Below are 22,468 nucleotides of genomic sequence, written 5' to 3' on the forward strand. Positions count from 1 at the left end.
ATTTTTCCCGTCAGAGCCTACGATATGTACACTGGCTTACGTCATATGAAGAAAGGAATCACTGGAGAAAGGAATCCCTGTACGATAAAAAACAAATACAATATGTGCAATTTAGTGGATCTCAATGCAAACATTTTATGTGTTGCAATGTTACATGAAGCCAAAATAACTTTTTGGGCGCAAGTAGGCTGAAACATGTTGACCACTTTTATATATCCTTTAAGCGTTACTTTGACATTTACTCCTTCAAAATTCATATCTCAACTCCTGCATATTGGATCTTCGTTGTTTTTGTCTTTTTGTATTGATAAAGTCATATTTAATTTTTCTAAGTTGTTGTGAAGTCTTTTTGTGGTGTTCTCACTGTTTTACTGTTTAAGTGTTGCAAAAATACTTTACACATTTCTTCTTAAGTTAGGTCTGACTGGAATGTGCTAAGCTATCCGAGGGTGAGCACAGGATAATTTAGGTTGTGTAGTGATTTACCCTGACTAGGGTTGTGGCTCCTGCTTGGATTGGGTGCATACTCTACCAACCAGAAACCTCATTTCTAACAATCTCTAAGATCAATTTATGACAATTGGAAACACTCTCTATCTTCTTCTAACCTAATTAAACTCAGAGTTACCAGGAAACGGTATAGGAGGTGTATATTCAATGTGTAGGACAGCCAGATTAAGGGGTATGTTTACAAGCCCCTATCGCCATCACAGCATCACTTTTAGTGACATTGTGGTGGCGAGAGGGGCTTTGCCTTATTTACAAGGCAGTGTTAAGCCACTTAAAGGGGCTTAACGCTGCCTTGTAAATAAGGCACCCTTTCACGGTGTACTTAGTGGGAAAGGAGAATGCAATGGGTGTTGCGGTGTGCATTCCACTACAATACCCATTGATTTTGACGCTGTCCCCTATTTATAAGGGAAGCATAACTAGGAGGCAGCACCACAATTAAGACCATTGAAACGAGGAGAAATGCTTTATTTCTCCTCGTTTTTGCGGTTTCAATGTGTGCTGCGCTGTGCAGCACACATAGAAACAGTAAAATGCCTTTGCTTGCATATGTGCAGGAAGGTGTCCCTTCCTGCACATAAACAATTACAACAAAATTACGTTTTGCATCTTTTATGTGTGCTGCATTGAGCAGCCCACATAAAAGTAACAAAATGCAATTTAAAGAATATTTATGTGCAGAAAGGGACACCTTCCTACCCATACACAAACTTCCACTCTACGCAGACACTATTGCACTATGGTGCAAGATTTCCTGCATTGGCGCTAGGCGGCTACATTTAGCACCAGCGCAGGAGGAAACTGAGGGCTGCACCATATAGCTGTAAATATGGAGCAGCCCTGCGTTTCTGAAGTGGCAGAGCAAGCCGTTAAGCCAAGGAGGCTAACGCCGCGCTCTGCCACTTCGTTGTAAATATGCCCCTAAATCTCTTATTGATTCTTCCAAGATTCAGCTGTAACAACTCTTTAAAGTAGTCCTTACTCTTACACTTACTCTTTTGACCCTACACAGAGCTCTGCTACCTTTTGGCTAGGTTCGAGCTATAGAAATGCCTTATACATAAATAAGCGTACTTTTGAAGACACCGCTGAAGAATTTGCTCAATACATTCATAAGAAAATTAAGTCATTTGAGCCTCTTTCACCATCTTTCAGACTTCAAGTCACATATGAAACTCATCTACAAACGAAAGACAAATAAAGTTCATTTTGATGAACTGTCAGACTACGCTCCCTCAATTATACTATCGCCAACGTGTATCGCTCCATTCACTTTACTGATCTGATCCGGAATAATATATCCAAAGATTTGACCAATCAGCTATTATCTTGCTGGATCAGACTAGTAACACTAGCCTTGGCTCTAGGAGCATTTCTGGACTGTCACAAAATTCAAAATTGACCAATTCACATCCCTACTGAAGAAACCATCCTTTGATACAAGCAACCTCAATGACTATCGGCTACTTTGGGATTAACGTTCCTTGCAAATATCTTTTAAAGTTGAACCGCTCTGAACCTGTCACTGAACGCTATCTACTTGATGGCTATCAGTCTGGTTTCAGACAGGGTTGCTGCACTGAAGGTGGTCGAGGATGCTCTTCACATCATAGATGGGATAACTCTTGTCCTTTTGCTCTCCATGGCATATCTGCAGCCCTTGATAAGGTGAACCATGCTAGCTTATTAATATTCTTAAAAAGCATATGGGCATAGTTGGTGTGGTCTTTAATTGGTTTGTTTCACATCTGCCCAACCAATCTCAGCATGTCATACTTGGCAGCTCAAGGATCTATAATGACTCTAACTCTCTTTAACAGCTATATAGAATCCCTTACTCAAGAACACACATTTTTTACCATCAATGTACCCAGCTCAACCTTAAGATCTCCTCTCCCAGAGATATCAGATGAGATATCAGATTCCTCGCCCTTATATTAAAGACATTCAAGAGTAGATGACGGGTCACCACTTGAAAGTCAGCTCATTAAATACTATGGGTGCTATTCACAAACTGCAATTTGTAGTACTCTAGAACATACTACAAAATACTATTCACAAACCTTGGTATGGAGTTTAAATCCCAGCATGCGGCTGTGCAGGGGGCAGAAGTAGGTGCATAAACCGTGACATCCTTCTAACGAATGTGTGATGCCCCCCGTATTTTGCCATGAAGCCCTAGGATAATGAGACTCGGGTTGTGTTATTAATACAAGGGATTGGTAGGGTTTTAGTATTTACCCTTTCTGCATGATGTGTTTTATATACCACTTTTGAGTAATTTATGGCCCTGAAGAAGACCCATGACTTGTGGAAGCTACTATAAGGGTGAGGGTCGAAACATGTTTGTAATTAGAGTATCCTAAGGTCAAGTGATTCATTGCTTTCACATTATGATCTATATCTTATGATTTTAACTATACCTGAGGTACTCATTTATAAAGCTAGGTTTAGAGTATAACCCTAGATATTTTTTAAGTTTCTTTTGTGCCAAAGCATCAGGACCCAACACATTGTTGGGATGACAAATTTCTAAGAACTGGCACTGTTAATATCAGCTTCCCTCAGTTGAATCCGTTGAAGTGGCATTGCACCTACCCCAGTGTGAGAGGTCATCAAAAGATGAAGTATGTCTTGATAGTTAAGGGTTAGACAACCTCTCAGAAATACTTTGATAACCCTCTCCATAAGAAAGCCTGAACTGTGAGAGTCTAGCAGTAACTTCATACACCTCTCTTCTACCTACATGTGCAGACATGTCTGCCACCAATGCAGAGTCTCTGCACATATAGTGATATGTTTCAGTAGAACATTGGAATGTTTGGAGCTAGAATGAAAACAAGGCTTAGGCCTTTAATGTTAGAGCGGGCCTTCACTGGCCGGTATAGCCCCCTACGTTGGGATATAAGGCTGTAGTAGAAATTATAGGAGGGGCATAGGGGAGGAGTTAAGCGAGAAGTAACAAGGGTTTTAGGAGGTGTCATTGAAGGGTTTAGGGAGGAGCATCAACCCAAGCCTGCTGTAACATAGTTGTGGTTAATATATATGAATTACTCTTAACCCGTTCTATACACCACTTTTAATAATTATTATTGCTTAATAATTTTATATTACATTAGGTGGGAATTCGTTTTTTAAAATTTAACTTCAGAAAAATAATGTTAATAAAATGTATTATATTTACATTAATTCAATATTAAATTCAAAACTAAGTTAATGGTGCTGACACTTTTTTATTTAGTTCGATATTTAAAATAGATATATAAAATTAATGTACATAAATATCATTAAAATATTTTAATTCTTTTTTTTAGTTTAATAAACGTTTGAATGCACCCTATTCTTACATCATTGTGAGACTCCGCAGTAGTGCCAGAGATTTCCACATGGCAAAGTATAGGTAACATTTAAAACGTTTGTTAAAGTCGAAAAAAACAATTACAAGTCCTAGAATGTAAAAAAAGAACTAAAATGGATGAGGTATACGACACACACCTGGGAAACCTAAGTACATTAGAGCTCTAATTTACTATTTCTATTTTTCAAAATACTGTAGGACTGGTTATACATTAAATTAGTCTGCTAGCTGATTTTGGGGAAAGTTATATTTTCCCCATAAAGTCTATGACTGGTGTTAGAATAGTGAATAAGTGTCCACAAACACTTTGTCCCATGTTGCCAGGAAGCCTTGTTTCCAGTCTGAGGCTCACTTTTAACATTGATACACACCAAGAGGAGGGCTTACCATCTGCCTTTCAACTTCCCACAAACCAGGTTTTGCACAGCACTATATGATGGACTAATATATTGTATCACTAGATACCATGAGGGGGTAATCCTCATCACCCATTTGTTTAGATAAAGGACCCTCACCCACATTTCGTGGAATGCTTCATCCATGGGTTGTATGCATGAGCAGAACTGTATGTCAAAGGATACTTCCTCGGGATCTAGTACATTAAATTACCTAAGAAATCACCTAAAGAAACCTTTATGAAGGGTGTCCCTGGTAACAATAAAAACACGACAGGAGGATGTTCTAAAATATCATTGATTCCCACATCCTATTGTCAACATGTTTCAGTCACAACTAAATCTGAACGGTCAGTGACTTTCATCAGGACTGTTGATCCCTTAAAATACCCCTAATTTCACCTATTATGTCCTTAGTCTGTAGAAACATGTCAACCTCACAAACCAAGTAGTAGTTCTTTGTTAAAACTACTGTTTTGTTGCTTCTTTTTATTAATTTGGGAGTAAAGAGGTGTTTCATTAAAGTGGTCTTTTCCCTCTTCACTATCCAATTTTAGTCACATTTAGCACTTTCTCACTTCACTATATTTTTTGCACTGCTCTACAGTTGTCACTTTACACCCAGGTATACCATAGTTCACACTGGGCCTTTTTGGTCAGATAGGTTGTTTACATCTTTCCTATCCCCAGTGGGTAGAAAAAGAACTCTTACCTTCTTGGTGTGAAGGATCCCAGATGATGAACAGGGCGGTATCGATCGACAACTGATGGGTATATTTTTCTCACGAAGAAGGAGTACCCATTTGTCTTATCACTTAGTCACAATATAGGTTTATTTCTTATTTGTGTTGTCTAGCTTTTGCTTTCAGACACTTAGTTAGTTCACATTGTTTGTGTGACCCACTGCTACATTTTGTATATTGAACTGTATTTGTTGGGGGTTGTAGCATTGCATGGTCCTTAAATATCCCCTTAGGCCCTCCTCCGAGTCCTATGTATTAATTTACTTTATTCTTCAGCATACACTCATGCACTGCGCATTACATCATACTTTCCGTTAACCACACCCATTTTATCTCCCCGCATTTTAAGTACTTCCTGTTCAGAGTCCTCCCAGATCCACGAGAGTCCTGTGCGCATAAAATCAATATGCTACATATTGCTCCGGTATGAACATAGGGTAGTATAACAGCTTTATAGCATGAGGTTTAAAGAGGGAGAATAGCACCCTGGAGCAATAGTGGAATGTCTAGCTGTTGTATCTGCACAGTGCAATATAGGACTTACACAGTATGAGATACAAGGAGTGAAAAAAATAGAACCCTGTAGAACCATCAGGCAGTGAGCCCTTGTATCCACACAGGGTAGTATATCCAGTAGCCCCTATGCAGCACAGTGGCGGCTCCTCCGCTGTGGCAGAGGAGCTTCGCCCCACTGAACAAAAGGAAAAATAAAATGATAATAACTATTGTTATTAGTGTTTGATTTTTCCTACATATTTCAGTGGCTGACGTGTTGAGTGGGGCTGGCCGAGTAGGGAGAGGAGTGGTTTTCACTCCTGAAGTGCGCAGGTCTGTTTGGCCGGCCCTCTTGTGGGCCGACATTTTATCTTCCCCACCAGGCTACATTACACAGCCTGGTGAGGAACATGCAAACACTCCCAGTCCCCATGTGAGCGCCGATCCATGGCACTTTGACCAATCACACGCTGCATTGTCATTGGCTATAGGGAGGCTGGGAGGGCGGATGCTTCCTGCTGCTGGCCAGGAGTGCAGGAAAATGCCAGAGGGATGCAGGACGGAATGGCGGCGGCTTTTTCAAGTAAGTGATTTTTTTTGTCCATTTCACGCCCCCCTCCTCACCACCGGGTCCGGTAGCAGCCGCTACTGATTTAGCATGAGACACAAGCTCGAGAAGAATAGCCCAATAGCATCCTACGGTAGGAAAGCCCCCACCTCAGCCAAGGGTGTACAGCCCTGTATTGGCACAGGCCAGCATGGCTCAGTGTATCGACAAAGGACACAACAAGCCTTGCATTGGCATAGGATCTTATATCTCCTGCATTCCGACACAGGGTGATACTGCCTATGTATAAGCAGTTGTGAACCTCAAGTCAGTGTGTTTGTGCCCTCGTCAGATGCTATGTGGGCCACCCTGCATTACCAGTAGCCACATGGCTGTAGTAGTGTTGGTCAATTCTAGTGCCGCAGCGGCCAGGGTGCCTGAGTCCGGACTATGGGGTTCATGGTTCGATCCCCGGTGCCAACGGCAGGTTAGGCAAGCACCATGTAACATGGGCAATAGCTTGCTTAATCTTCCCTAGGGTCCCCAGCGCCGGGACACCGCTTCGGAGGTAGCTGTGCTCTTTACAAATACTGGTATTTCATTTCATTTCAGTGCCCCTCAGGAAACACTACCAGTTTGCCCAGTGATTACCAGCCATCCTTTCATGACAATGTTGGCAGAAGAGAGCAGAACTAGCCAACTTGGGGTGATGCCAACAGGCGTGGCTGCCCTGGCTAGCATCCATCGTGCATCACATACAATGAGACATCATAAATGACAAAGGGAATGCAAAGCAGATTTCCCTACCTCACCCACAAGGTCCTACAACCTGCGTAACACCCTCCATACATCAATGTAATGCAATTATCCGAAGAGAGTAACCCACAAGATGTAAATAGCAGCTGAATGGCACGCAACGTTGATGACGCAGTGGTTGGTTTAACTGATAACTCACTAAAGGCGCTTTTAGGTAATGGTGAAGATCTCATAATCCTTTGATTCAGTCAGTCATCCACAGTAAGTCAGATGTTTGCTGCAACTGCTGGGCCTGCAACGTCAATAAGACCTACCCTCCTTCTCCCGAATGTATGACGTTACAACGCATGCCTGTACAACGCAGTTTTTACATTGCAACACCCTTTACAACGCATTCCATTACATCGCATGACACTACATCGCATTTTTAGAAACTACCTTTACAACACATTCCATTACATCGCATACTACCTATACAATGCATACCATTACATTGCATTTAAGGTAAGTATTGGATAGTATAGGGGTAAAAATTACTATTCTAACTTCAGGGGTTGCAACAGAAGGGTACGTTTTTGATAGTGTAGGGGTAAAAATTACTATTCTAACTCCAGGGGATGCAACAGTAGGGTAAGTGTTGGATAGTGTATGGGTACTATGCGTTGTAATGGTATGTGTTGTGAAGCCTGCGTTGTAGTGACATGCGTTGTAATGGTATGCGTTGTAATGCCCGCGTTGTAGTGACATGCGTTGTAAAGGATGTTGTGATGTAATGACTGCGTTGTAAGTGTAGTGCGATGTAATGAATGCGTTGTAAAGGTTGTTTCCCCCTTTCCCCCACCACATGATGCAGCCTTCCATGACTGCTGTGTTTTTGTATGTTCACCGGCAGCCATCTTTAGTCAGACAAACTGCTGATCTTTGTATATTCCTCCATGGGTGTCTTCTGGCTTCCCTCACAATCAGTAACAGATTTCCTGTCCACTCGGTGCTCATGATGCCCATCAACAACCATATTGTACTTCGACGCCTGGTTGGTCTGCTACTTTTCAGTCAGCAGTGCATTGTCTCAACAAGCTAATCTCAATTCAGTAGCCTCCTAAAAACTTGGTTGTTTTCCCAAGCATATGAACGACCTAATGGGCAGTAGACTACCTCCTATATCTAGCGCCAAGAAACCATATGGTGTACTTTCGCTCTATAAATATTTTTAACATAACATGTCTGGCAGGGCTTTTGTGTGATAATAATGCATGTTACATGTAAGACAGGAATGATTGCATGATGTAAACATGGTTTCTTTTAATATCAGAGCATGAGTGTATTACACGTAGGGTCTAGAAAAGCAGACTTACTGTTTGGATGGTGAATGTGTGTTTGTTCGCCATTTTTTAGAAACTCCATGTTTTCTTGTACCATTCAAACTAACAGGAAAGAGAGGGAAAACCTTCTACTCTCTCTGATGCTCTTTTTTATCTCCGCCTGCAGATAAGAGATTCTCTGACAGATGTGTCTGATTCCTAACACTTCCTGTGCTTACGGAGCATAACTTGCAGGGGAGGTAGTGGGAGATACTTTCCAGTTTTCCTTTTCTCCAAAAAAGGTGTATTTTCATCTGCGGCTAAGGTATCATACCATGTATCACCCCTCAGCAATATTTGGGAGAACACGACAGCAGTTTGAGCTCACATCTCCTAATGGTTCACTTCTTTTTGCAGAGTTTTATATAGCGCAAACTTGACCCGAATCGGATATCAGAGCACTTTACATAGCACCAGTTATGTTACATGAGGATAGACATTCATTTTTGTTAGGCACAGGGAAATTAAGTGATTTGCCCAGAATCAGAGGATGTTTATCTTAGTTACCGAGACTCAAACCCAGATCCCCAGGTCCGAGGTCGAGCGCCCTAGCCGTTAGGCCAACTCCTCTCCCTTCTCTCCTCTCACTTCTGCAGAAATATCATAGTTGCCCTTCCTTTTATACTCTGCCCGGATTGGCTACTGCTCCTTCTAACAATTCTATGTTGGTCTTGGGCTTCAGATGATAACCTGCCTTTGATTAAACATTCCACTTGAATTTGATCAGTGCTCCTCTCCTTTGGACAACTGTGATATAATCTCAAGACCAAGATATAAAAGCTACAAAGGGTCCAGTATAGGGTCTCCCGGATGTACCTAAATTTACTCACCACTGGTCCCCAATACACTGAATAAATATAAACCTCCTAAGGGGTTCACTGATACATCTGGTCTTTTTTAACCAAAGAAGAAGAAATTGGCACAGAAGCTGTAATATAAAAATAACATCTTTAATACCCTCAGATGTGGGAGACTGCATCATATGTTACCCTTAGGCCACTGTAGGAGCCGGTCTAAGGAGTACAGAGAACAGGGGCCTTATATATGAATAGTTTACATTAGTCAGCATAAAACCAAGGGGAGGTCCTGGCACATACCAGCGTGCAAAATTACTAAGATGGGTATACAAAATGTGCTTGATCAACAAAGTGGGAGGAGAGATATTTCTCCTTACATAGGCAAGAATAGCCTGACAGTTCTATACTAGGAGCAGGTGCATTCTATCAGCTAGGCCTTTCTGAGCATGTGCAAGGCTCTGGAAGAGGGAGAAAGCAAATGGCAAGCACATGGCTAACTAAGATGGCTGCCAAGTACAACATAGCAGGCAGCTCATGCTAACAGATCCCTGCAATCTTTAATAACACAACACAATTCCATCCAACACACAGCACTGGGAATGAGGTCCATGTACTTGCAAAAATCAGCTAAAAGAACCTGAGTTGAAAGCATGTTGCATGTTTGCGCAGCTGCCAGTTGAGATGGAAAAATTGAGGAACAACCCAGAAATCTCTGGGATCCACCTCAGGGGAAAGAGGGATCCACCGTCAGAGACCAAACAAGGTGCCAGAACTCTCGGAAAGACATGAGCTTCCTCTTTAAGGATGCTGCAAGGAAACTTTTAAGCCCAAATAGGATACCTCCACCACGGCAGCATGGATAGGAATCATTCGGCTATTGGGCGGTACCACAGTCTAGACAGACTGTCCGTCAGACAAGGACCTCTGAAAGAGCTATGAAGCCTTAACTTGTCACCGTGGTCTTGGGCAGACGCTTTGTTAAAGATGCATCTGTTGTCTATGTGGATGGTATTCTGGTGCCTTGAGCTGGCCACTCGGTCATCACAATGGAACTGGAAGATGAGGCTCACCTCCACCTACACTCTTTACTCCAAGGTTTCTTTCTAAAAGAGATACATCTAATTTAACACAAAAGCAAATGTTGTCCCTCAGACCTCCCAGTCTTCAAGTCATGAGCTGGGTCTGTCTTTTGAGTTCATCATGAAATTGAGTTAGTTCTAACAGAGAGGTGTAAACTCAAACCCATCAGGCTCCCGGCTCTAAGCCAGAAAATCAGCAACAAAAGTATCATCCCGCAATAATATTGTATCAAAAATATTGACTGTCAGTATAATGTTAATTTAAGAGTATATAGGAAAATATAGATTTAGTATTCTTAGCTACACATATATGTACCTTTACAATATATATATATATATATATATATATATATATATATATATATATATATATATATATATATATATATATATATATATATATATATATATACATATATATATCTTTAAGGTTTGTAGATGTGCATGTAAGAAGAACAAATCTTTACCTATAGACACTTTGCAATATTGTGCAAGTCGGTTTTCTAGATATGGTAGTAGCAAACAGAAATCAAGTATTGAAAGACAAAGTACCATGCACATGTCAATTACTCTGTCATCAAAGGCCATTTTTTACAGTTCAAAATACCCTTTTGACTGCTAAAGGGACCATCCATGGAAAAGAAAAATGTAGTTCTCATTAGGCGGTCCTTTGTCTGTAATAATTGCCAACTAGAGGTGTTTGTAGAATGATGCTCTCTTTGATGGTGTCTCAGAAAAGGGGGTGGTGATGGACAGAGTATCTGAATTAAGCAGAACACTCCTACCCAGTCCAAAGATCAGGGCTTGATCCATCACCGTTTTTTAGCTCACTGCACCATCCCAGTTCAGAACCTGGCTACATGCAAATTAGTCTGTCCCAGGCCCAGTGCATCATGGGAACAGGGCAGACCAAACTACCAAGCCAATTCTTATACTGGGAAGGAAACAAGCTTCCGGGGACCGGTTTCTGGCATTTCAGCCGTCTTCGGCCCGGCTTGCTTGAATCCTGATGGATTAGTGAGCAAGGAACTCACATCTGAGTATACCCTTACACGCTTATGGTGGACAAAATGATTCAGAAAAGGGGGTGGTGATGGACAGAGTATCTGAATAAAGCAGAACACTCCTACCCAGTCCAAAGATCAGGGCTTGATCCATCACCGTTTTTTAGCTCACTGCACCATCCCAGCTCAGAACCTGGCTACATGCAAATTAGTATGTCCCTGGCCCAGTGCATCATGGGAACAGGGCAGACCAAACTACCGACGATGGCTGAAATGCCAGAAACCGGTCCCCGGTAGCTTGTCTCCTTTCTGGTGAAGAATTGGCTTGGTAGTTTAGTCTGCCCTGTTCCCATGATGCACTGGGCCAGGGACAGACTGATTTGCATATATCCAGGTTCTGAGCTGGGATGGTGCAGTGAGCTAAATAACGGTGATGGATCAAGCCCTGATCTTTGGACTGGGTAAGAGTGGTCTGCTTAATTCAGACACTCTGTTCATCACCACCCCCTTTTCTGAATCGTTTTTGGCCACTATAGGTGTGGCAGGGTATACTCAGACATGAGTCCCTTGCTCACTGCACCATCAGGATTCAAGCAAGCCGGGCCAACGACGGCTGAAATGCCAGGAACTGGTCCCCGGGAGCTTGTCTCCTTTCTGGTGAAGAATTGGCTTGGTAGTTTAGTCTGCCCTGTTCCCATGATGCACTGGGCCAGGGACAGACTGATTTGCATATAGCCAGGTTCTGAGCTGGAATGGTGCAGTGAGCTAAATAACGGTGATGGATCAAGCCCTGATCTTTGGACTGGGTAAGAGTGGTCTGCTTTATTTAGACACTCTGTTCATCACCACCCCCTTTTCTGAACCTCTTTGATGATGTCAGCAGGAGTTTTGAAACAGTGTGACATTATTCGCCGGATGGCCCCTTTAAAGTTAAGAAGGCTACAGTTGTGTCGCAGCCCTATCTGGTACCCCATGGCTTTGTCTATCATGACATAGGAGTGCCTAGTATTAAATTCACTCAAGGCCTAGAATCTCTGCAACTGACAAGCTGCCTATGTCCTCAGACTACCAATTGAACCATTTTCAGAGTTAGGGACACTCTCAGAACCTCAGGTTTCCATACTGACAATGCACATAGTTTAAAAATTGTGCGTCAATGATGGAAGCCTGTGCAAAGCTGCCTTTAGCGGTTGGACATGGCTGAACAGGGGCGGCTGATGTTCACGCAGGTGTGCTTGCTTTTTTGACAACTTGAAGCCAGGAAGTTGGCATGGTCAAGACAAGAGCAGGGACCAGTTTGTGGGATTGCGTGCACTGAGTAGTTCTGTCTTGCCTACATATACGATTTGCATTTAGCCAGTTAGCGCTCCTCCACCCTGGATCTCAGTTAAACATGATTGAAACAAGGTAGCTATGACACTGAGCCATCAAGCAGATGACAAACGGGGTGTCGTCGGCATGCATGTAAAAATAGATTCAATGGGAGTGGATGAACTTGGCCAGAGTCCCAACATAAACATTATACAGGGAGGGAGCAAACACAGAACAATGCAGCATGCTACAAAGAAGCAGTGGGACTCAGGAAAGTGTTTTGCAAGAGAGAGAAGAAAGGAGCCAGGATAGAGCTGAGTTTGCAATTGCAACCTCTACCTGATGGTGCAGGAGGACAAGGTGGTCGATGGTGTGGGATTCCACTGACAGAGCCAAATGGATCAGGAGAAGACACCAGATCCTACCCTAGCACTGAGATGATCGAGGGTGGTGAGCTAAACTCCCACAGTGCAGTTAGACAGTGGTCTGATACCAGCGATAAATGTCAGCTTTCTCCCAAAAGTTTTTGGGGTGCTTGCTGGGGACCTCTAGAAGCTGGGCATTGGAGAAGGAGCATCCAGCCAGAGACTGCACAGAATGACCTTCAAAGACCCATCACTGAAAGGCACAACAGTGTATCCATGTGTGGGTGTCTGAAAGTCAGACATAAGCTTTCAGTGTTGCTGCATCAACCTGCAGGATGTATGACGTTATAACGCATGCTTTTACCACACATGCCTTTACAACGCGGTTTTTACAACGCATGCCTTTACAACGCATAGTGCTTTGTGGCGCTGGATAGTGAATAGTTTAATTTACTATTCCAACTCCAGTCCCTGTGGAAAGTAGGGAAGGTGTTGGATAGTAAATGAAACCTATTCCCTATCCTAGAGCGCCCCCCAGCGCAATGCGTTGTAATGGTTTGCGTTGTAAAAGTTGTGTCGTAAAGGCACTGCGTGGTAAAAGTTGTGTTGTAAAGGATGTTTCCCCAACCTGCACCTTGTGTGTGGTGCGTGTGTGTGAGAGAGAGAGATCAATATACTTGTGTGTGGGTGTCCACCAGACAGAGAAAAGCTTGCAGTGCTGCTACCATATGTTGCACCAGGTGTGTCTGTGCAAATTTGTGTGTTTTTGTATGTGTCTGAGAGATCACTATATGTTTGTGTGTTTGTGTATGTGTGAGAGAGTCAAGTCAAGTCAAGTCAAGTGATTTATATAGCGCGCTACATACCCAGAGGGTCTCAAGGCGCTTGAAGAAGGGTGGGGAATTACTTGTCGAATATCCAGGTTTTAAGTTGCTTTCTGAATGTTAGGTGGTTCTGAGTGAGGCTAAGGTGAGTGGGAAGTGAGTTCCAGGTTTTAGCTGCCAGGTAGGAGAAGGATCTGCCTCCCATGGTGGTTTTGTTGATGCGAGGTACAGTTGCAAGGGCTTGGTTGGAGGATCGTAGCTGGCGGGAGGGGGTGTAGAAGGAAAGTCGTGAGTTGAGGCATTCGGGTCCAAGTTCGTAAAGTGCTTTGTGTGTGTGGGTTAGGAGGCGGAAAGTAATCCTCTTGTTAACGGGGAGCCAGTGGAGGTTTTTCAAATGGCCAGAGATGTGGTCTTTACGCGGGATGTCTAGTATGAGTCTGGCTGAAGCGTTCTGGATGCATTGGAGTTTTTCTGGATTTGTGCGGTGGTACCGGCGTATAGGGTGTTTCCGTAGTCCAGGCGGCTCGTGACCAGTGCGTGGGTGACCGTTTTTCTAGATTCGGTGGGGATCCAGCGAAATGTTTTTTTGAGCATGCGAAGAATATTGAAGCAAGATGATGAGACGGCGTTGACCTGTCTGTTCATAGAGAGTGAGGAGTCCAGGATGACACCTAAGTTCCGTGCGTGGTTCGTCGGGATGGGTGCTTTTCCAAGGGCCTCAGGCCACCAAGAGTCATCCCAGGCGGAGGGGGAGGAACCTAGGATAAGGACTTCTGTTTTGTCTGAGTTCAGTTTTAGACGGCTGTGCTTCATCCACTCGGCTACTTCTTTCATTCCTTCATGTAGGTTGGTTTTGGCGGTGTTAGGGTCTTTGGTGAGTGATAGTAACAGTTGAGTGTCATCAGCGTAGGAGATGATGTTGAGGTTGTGTTGGCGTGCGATGGCCGAGAGGGGGCTCATGTATACGTTGAAGAGGGTGGGGCAGAGTGAAGATCCTTGTGGCACGCCGCAGATGACTTCGGTGGCTTCTGAATTGTATGGTGGAAGGCGGACTCTCTGAGTTCTTCCGGCAAGGAACGAGGTGATCCATTCTAGTGCTTTTCCTTGGATTCCGATATTTCTGAGGCGTTGTATTAAGGTGCTATGACAAACTGTGTCAAAGGCTGCGGAGAGGTCGAGGAGGAGGAGGGCGACTGTGTCTCCATTGTCCAGTAGAGTTCGAATGTCGTCTGTTGCTGCGATGAGTGCGGTCTCAGTGCTGTGTTTGGCTCGGAATCCGGACTGTGAGGAGTCGAGGGATTTGTTGGTTTCGAGTAAGGCGGCGAGCTGGTTGTTGACAGCTTTCTCAATGACTTTGGCCGGGAATGGAAGGAGCGAGATGGGGCGGTAGTTTTTGAGTACGGTGGGGTCAGCTGTGGGTTTTTTCAGAAGGGCGCTGAGTTCGGCGCGTTTCCAGCTTTCCGGGAAGGTGGCGGAGTTAAGGGAGCAGTTGATGACGTCTCTGAGGAGCGGTGCTATGATGGAGTCTGCTTTGTTGAAGATGTGGTGAGGGCATGGGTTTGTGGGGGATCCTGAGTGGATAGAGTTCATCAGGCGGATGGTGTCCTCAGTGGAGATTGGGTTCCAGTCATTGAGGATGTTCAAGGGAGGTGGAGGTCCTGCGGAGGGTTGGGTGGGTTGGTCTTCGGGTTGGTTGTCGAAGCTGTTGTGGATGTCTGCGATCTTGTTGTGGAAGAATGAAGCTAGGGAGTTGCAGAGGGCTTGAGAGGGGGTGATGTCGTTGGAGTTGGCTGAGGGGTTGGTAAATTCCTTGACGATGTTGAATAATTCCTTGCTGTTGTGGGCGTTGTTATCTAGTCGGTCCTTGAGAGCGGCTTTCTTGGCAGTCCGAATCAGTTGGTGGTGTATACGGGTGGCGTTTTTGAAGGCGTCCTTGGTGCTGGTGTTTGGGTCTTTTTTCCAGGCCTTCTCAAGGGAGCGACAGAGTTTCTTAGATTTCTTAAGATCATCGTTGAAACAGAAGGCCTTTTTGCTGCCTAGTTTGATTTGACGTTTTTTCAGCGGTGCTAGGATGTCGGCGCTGTTGGATAGCCATTGGGTGAGGTTAATGGCTGCTTGGTCGGGGTTTGAGGAGTGGGCAGGGGGGTTTTGAAGAAGCGATGAGGCGATCTGGTCGATGGTGATTTTGTTCCAGTTTCTTCGCAGAGTGGGTTGAGGATGGTTGTGGATTGTGGTCTTGTTGTAGGTAAAGTGAACGCAGCTGTGGTCCGTCCAAAAGAGAGCTGTGGTGTGGCTGAAGGAGACATGTTTGCTGGAGGTGAAGATAGGGTCGAGTGTGTGACCTGCAGTGTGGGTGGGTGTAGTGACAAGTTGTTTGAGTCCGAGGTTGGCGAGATTGTCCAGAAGGGTGGTGGCGTTGCGGTCGTTGTTTTTTTCCAGGTGAAAGTTGAGGTCTCCCAAAAGAATGTAGTCCTCGGAGGGGAGGGCGTGTGGGGTGATAAAGTCTGTGATGTCTTCACTGAATTGTGCACGGGGTCCTGGTGGCCTGTAGAGGAGGGTGCCTCTGAGTGTGGTCTTGGGGTCGATGTGGATCTGGAAGTGAAGGTGTTCAGCGTTAGCGAGATTGACGTCAGAGTTGGTTGAGATGCGGATGGATTTCTTATGGACGATAGCGATGCCTCCTCCTGTTTGGTCGGTGCGGTCCTTACGGATGATCTTGTAGCCTTCCGGGATGGCAATGGTGATGTCTGGGGCTGATGTGGCGTTCATCCATGTTTCTGTTAGGAAGGCGACGTCAGGAGAGATGGTGTCAAGTAGAATCCAGAGGTCGATGGCGTGCCTGTGGACCGAGCGGGTGTTGAGCAGGATGCATTTAAGGTGGTTGTGTCAGGGAACTGTTTTGTGTCCGAGGATGAGGAGTTGTTCTTAGTGCCGTCGAACTTGCAGGAGTTGCAAGAGAAGGGTCCATGGATGTGTCCATGAGCGGCTTGTACGCAGTTGGGGAGTCGGCCGGGGTTTAGGGCTAAGAGGGTGGTGGCGTCGTATGTGATGCGGGTGGGGTGGGTGGTACGGGGGCCAGGGGGTGTGGCGCTGGGCGCGGTCCAGGCGCGGACGGGCGTAGATGGGCTTACCTTTGGCGCACCTTCGGCGCGGCCGTAGCGCGTGGACGCTGCGCGTTGGGACATCTGACATAAATGGAGAGTGGAGGGGGGCGGAGCGTGGGAGGGTCATCTGGGAGGCGGGGTCTAGGAGGAGACCCGGCAAAAAGTAAAAACAACTGAAATGGCCGCCCGGTAAGAAATCGAAACTGGGGCACAGCCGGAGCTTGAGTCAAATTATAATTGATATAAAGTAGGCAGAGAAACGCTTCGCAATAATCTAATCAGCCTCTATGCAGTAAATGGCAGTATTAAAGTAATGCAAGCAATAACGATGGCAAAACCGATACCAAGCGCTGTGAAGTGAGCTATGCGCTGTAACAGGGCGGCAGGCAGCAGGTATCAGGGCAGGTTCGGCAGGCAGCGAGGCTAAGCCTTCCTGTTTGTGAGCAGAGTGCTGGGGGAGCGACCGTAATGGAGGTAATCCAGACGGTCACAGGGAAAGAGAGGACGGGCCGACAGCTGGGAGGCGGGGTCTAGGAGGAGACACGGCATTTCACTATGCGTGTATGTGGGTGTCTGTGCGTGGGTGTCCACCAGGCAGAGATAAGCTTGCAGTGCTGCTATCATATGTTGCACCAGGTGTGTCTGTGCATATTTGTTTGTGTTTGTATGTGTCTGAGAGATCACTATATGTTTGCGTGTTTGTGTATGTGTGCGAGAGAGAGTTTCACTATGCGTGTGTGTGGGTGTCTGTGTGTGGGTGTCCACCAGACAAAGATAAGCTTGCAGTGCTGCTGCCGAGTGCTGTACCAGGTGTGCATGTGTCTAAAAGATCACAACAGTTGTGTATGTGTGTGGCATCATTACCCACAAGAAACATTCCTACAAACTAGAACTGACAAAATACAAAAACCTCCTAGTAAAAGAAAAGAGTAATTGCTTTACTCAACAAATTGAAGCAGCTAAACACTCCACTAAGGAGCTATTCCAGGTAGTAACCAAGCTTACTACTCTTCAAAGCAAAAAGGCAGCCACACACAGCCAAGAGTTCTGTAAACACACTGCCCACAGCTTCAGGGACAAAGTTGATCAAATATTCTTAAAATTCTACAATTCAACTAAGGTGGGCGCCAAGGCCCACACCATTCAGGCAACTCCCTACCACACATCCTTCGCTGACTTTCTACCCACCTTCCCTGAGCTATTAACCAAAATGCTTAGCAGTGCAAAAACCGACCCCCCCTGCAACTCCCAAGGTGGCCCGAGGTCATAGCCTCCAATCTCTCATCTAGCTTCAACTCCATGTTTACCACCGGAGTCTCCCCCCTCCATAGGGAAAAGAGCCTCTAATCTCCCTCTAATAAAGAAGCCCACTCTGAATCCGGCTGACCCAAACACAACAGGTGTATTTGTAAAGTGCACGATTACCCTGTAGGTGTCTTGGCGCTGAATAACAGATGTTTATTGTTACCCAACTCAACGGTACTCATTTTATCGACCTCAGATGGATGAAAGGCTGAGGGGACCCGCCGGGATTTGAACCTGTGATCATGAGGTTGAACACAGGATCCTGCAATGGACGCATTAGTCCACTAAGCCATCAGACCCGGCATACAACTGTTGGCCCATCTACCGCCTTCATCTACCTGCAAAAATCGTAGAAAAAATTATAAACACACAGCTTACTCAATTCATCCACGATAACCATCTACTGGACTCAACTCATTTCGGATTCAGACCTGGGCGCAGCACAGAAACAGCCCTAAACCAAGCCAACGAGGGCATAAGTGCTGCACTGGACAGACACAGTCCCGCAGCTCTTATTCTCCTCGACCTATCTGCAGATTTTGATACAGTTGACCACAACATTCTAATCAATCGTCCGGCCGAACTAGCAATCAAAGACAAGGCCTTGTCTCCCCTGACCTGTGGAGAAGTGTGGCTCAGGGGTTAGAGGCGGCAGACCCGGAAGCTGAGATCGGCCCTGGACCAGGGTTCAATTCCCCGCCCCGATGGGGGTTGGGCTCAATAATTCCACGGACTCGATAATTCTCATTCCGGTGCCTACTCGACTCATGGGCTCACACTCTGTGACTCTGGGCAATAGCTTGCTTAATCTCCACAATGGCCCCTCGCGGTGGGATGCCTGGCTTTCACCTTGTGGATACCCTGCCGGAGTATCTCACAAGGGAATACCAGGACCGGTTCCCTAAGCAAGCGCATAGATGCCTGCGATGTGGGCGATTTGCGCTATATAAATACATGTACATTTACATTTACATTTACCTCCTTTCTTGCTAAGAGACTGCAAACAGTTGCCTTAGGCCAATACGAATACCCCCCTTTTTCACTTCCATGCAGGGTTATTCGGGGATCCCTGCTCAGTCCAGCACTATTTACAGAACCAGCCACTCTAACCAGGACCTTTAATTTCTCACTCACTTCCTATTCTGATGACATTCAGCTAGTAGAGTCAGTGTTAAATAACGATTCCAAACTCGCCACCTGTTTCCATGACTGCGTCCTCACCATCAGTTCGCGAATGAACAGTCACCATCTGAAGCTCAACGCAGGGAAAACGGAGGTGGTCACTACAGGCAGGATGATCAAAACAATTCTTGCTTTAATTCCAGATAACAGCAAAAAGACTGTCATCTCCACCTTAGTTCAATCAAAAATAGACTATTGTAATGGCCTCTACAAGAACTTACAGGAAAAATACATCAACAAACTCCAGATGATACAAAAGGCTGCTGCTAGGATTCAACTAGGAATACCTAAATTCCATTTTATCTCCCAGGAACTTCAGAAACTTCCCCGGTTTCCAGTGAGAAGTCGCATAAAGTTTAAAGCGCTCTGGATCGCCCATAAGGCACTGCACAACACAGGCCCTGATTACCTTAGACACATCTTCTAGTGGTACACACCCAGCAGACCCCTGAGCGCCTTAGGAGCACTGACACTCAAGTCTTCCAGATTCAGAAAAGGGACTGGGGTGGAAGAAGTATTTTCACTGGAACTACTAAGCTCTGGAACAGCCTCACCCCACCCCACTCCAAAATCAGGGACTTGCCCACCCTGCTTTCCTATAGAAAGGAGCTAAAAACGTGGCTTTGTAGAAACTAAGGGGCTACTAACAAGGGCATTATCTCCACTTTTTGGCTTTAAAAGCCAAAAAAGCGGAGATCATTTTATCGCCCTATTTGCAAGCCGGTGCTAACATGCATTAGCACCTATTAGCAGCCGTTTTGCCGACGCCTCACTTTAAATCTCTAATGAGATGCAAAGTGGGCGTCACTGGGCGTACCCCTAATGGACTAACTTGTAAATATCGCAAAATGCACATTGCGATATTTACAAGGTGGCCCTCAGGATTTTAGCAGACGTTAGTTTTTGGCGAAAACCACGGTTTTAACCCAAAACTAACGTCTGATAAACTCCTGACTTACCTATTCACTACATAGGGGGTGGATTATTCTGATACGACCACAGAGTCGTATCAGATTCCTGCTAGACGAACGCGGAAGAGAGACGCCTTGCTGAGACGCGACCGGTTTCGCGATGGCGATGGAACTTATCATGGCTCCTGCAGTCCTTTATTAAACTACAGACTACTGAGTGACAAATGAATAGAGAAGTACAGGAATTCAAAAGAACAATTTTCACTTTCATTATCATAGGCTTTTAAGGACCAATGACAAAGGACTTTTATGGTTTTTATTGAGTTATATGAAAATACGCCACTCACCATACTATTTGTCTGTGCCTTGAAAAAGCCCGCAGAGGGCGAAACGCGCGTCGGCTGTGACGATGTGGCAAGAAAATAATCAATAAATAAGAACTTTGAGAACCAATGGACTCTGTACTATCTGAATACTTGTGTGGACTGGAAAAGAATTGAAGTACTGAACTGATTGTATTGAAAAACAATTGGATAAAAGTTACGAGCAGGGATGTGCACTGGTTAAATTGTCTCTACAGAGTCGTATCAGCAAGGTTATCGCCGTTTTCCAGCGATGTTCCATGGAAAACACAGCTATCGCAGGAATAATTATCGCCATTGCTCTATGTGTTGTTGATACAGCGCTAGCATGGCGATCATTTCTTGTGATAGCCTGCAATAGAAAATCTATCGTTAAGCGTGGCCAGTGATAATTATCGCTGGCCGTTGATAATATGCCCCAAAGGGTTGTGCATTTGTGTTCTAGGGCAGTCAACGCCAAGAGACCTCAGGGTATATGTGCGCTCTACAAATTTTATTGACAATTAACATTGTGTGTTTCTGAGAGACAGATAGTTTTCAGTGCTGCTGCCACATACTGCAGGAGGTGTTTGTGTGTGTGTCAGGGAGAGAGAGAGAGTGTGTGTGTGTGTGCTACCGAGGGATAGAGAGAAGTTTCTGCTGCTGGTTCCACATGTTTGCTTCAATGGTCTTGAAACATATTTTAATGTAATTAAAACAGATGTGTTCTCTCCACGCCTGATGACGTGCCACATGCTCAGAGGCAGCACCTGGTAACCGCCTGTTTGTGAGTCCTGTTGCAAGGGATGAGTGGAGAGAGTGATTGACAGATTGGCCCTGCTCAGTGCACTAAAGATAGCCAAGCTGTGGTTCAGACAGAAGGTTGGGCGAGCTTGGACAGTCGGTGAGAGCCCAGCAGACTATTGTTCCATGTCTTCAGAGTTAATGAAATCATCTCCAACTGAGTGAACTGCTCCACCTCTCCACTTGAAGGTCACAGCACAGGGACTGTGTCACTGCAGGGAGGGGCCAGATGTGAGGTGAAGTTCCACCCCCCTCCCATCAAAGGGTGCGGACTCAGCTGAATTTGATATAATACTTTGTGCTCCTCATTTGGACCCTCTCGCCTCTTCCGGGGGTGCCTGTGCCACCCTAGTGTAGGGGTGCTCAACCCCCTCGGTCACATGGCTCACAAACCGGTCAGATGCCAAGGATGGGTGCCGTACCGTACAACCATCTCAGTTCAAGAACTACCACTATGTGGCTCATTCAATGCAAGGCCTTTGCATCTGATGTGTGTGCGTCACCCCTACAGTTTTACCACGATTGACATGTTTGCTGCCTGGTAGCCACGGTAGCTAAGGGTCCTATGTATGTAGCGAAAGGTTTGCAATTACCAAATAGAAAGTTTTTATAATTCGCTATTTAGTAATCGCAAACACCAATGTACAAAAGTGTGCTTTACACTTCCTGCGATTCCCAGTGGGTCGCAACTAGACCTGACTCATTAATATTCATGTGGTAGGTCTCATCCGCGACCCATGGAAAACTGCAAAAAATTACAAATATGGTGGCCTACTGGGCTCTGCAGACCACCATGTCTGTGATTGCTTTTCAATAAAGCCCTTTGTTTTTTTAATTTTGTTATTTAAATGCAGCCCATTTTTCTTAGAAGAAAATGAGATGCATTTCAAAATGAAAAATGAAAAGTACTTTTTTTCATTTTGTTAGAGAAGGCAGCGGTCCGTTGGATCCCTGCCTGTTCTTAAAAATGCTTTACAAACATTCACAAACGGGACATTTGGGAATGGATTACCATCTATTTGAAGTAGGTGGTAAAATGCAAATGATTTGCAAACACATTTCGGTCACAATTCACACATACCATTGCAAGAGACAACTTTAATTAGCCCCTTCTTAATATCGAATCGCAAACCCAATATGTGATTCGGTAAAAGGTAACTGAATCACGAATTGGGCCATTGTACATTAAAAAATGCCTTTTTGCAGTCGCAAATGGCCAATTGTGCGAATCAGGCCATTTGCAACCCCAAAAAAGATTTGTTCATCTGGCCCCAAA

This window comes from Lissotriton vulgaris, chromosome 5 (genome assembly GCF_964263255.1).
Source record: "Lissotriton vulgaris chromosome 5, aLisVul1.2, whole genome shotgun sequence".
Classification (NCBI taxonomy): Eukaryota; Metazoa; Chordata; class Amphibia; order Caudata; family Salamandridae; genus Lissotriton; species Lissotriton vulgaris.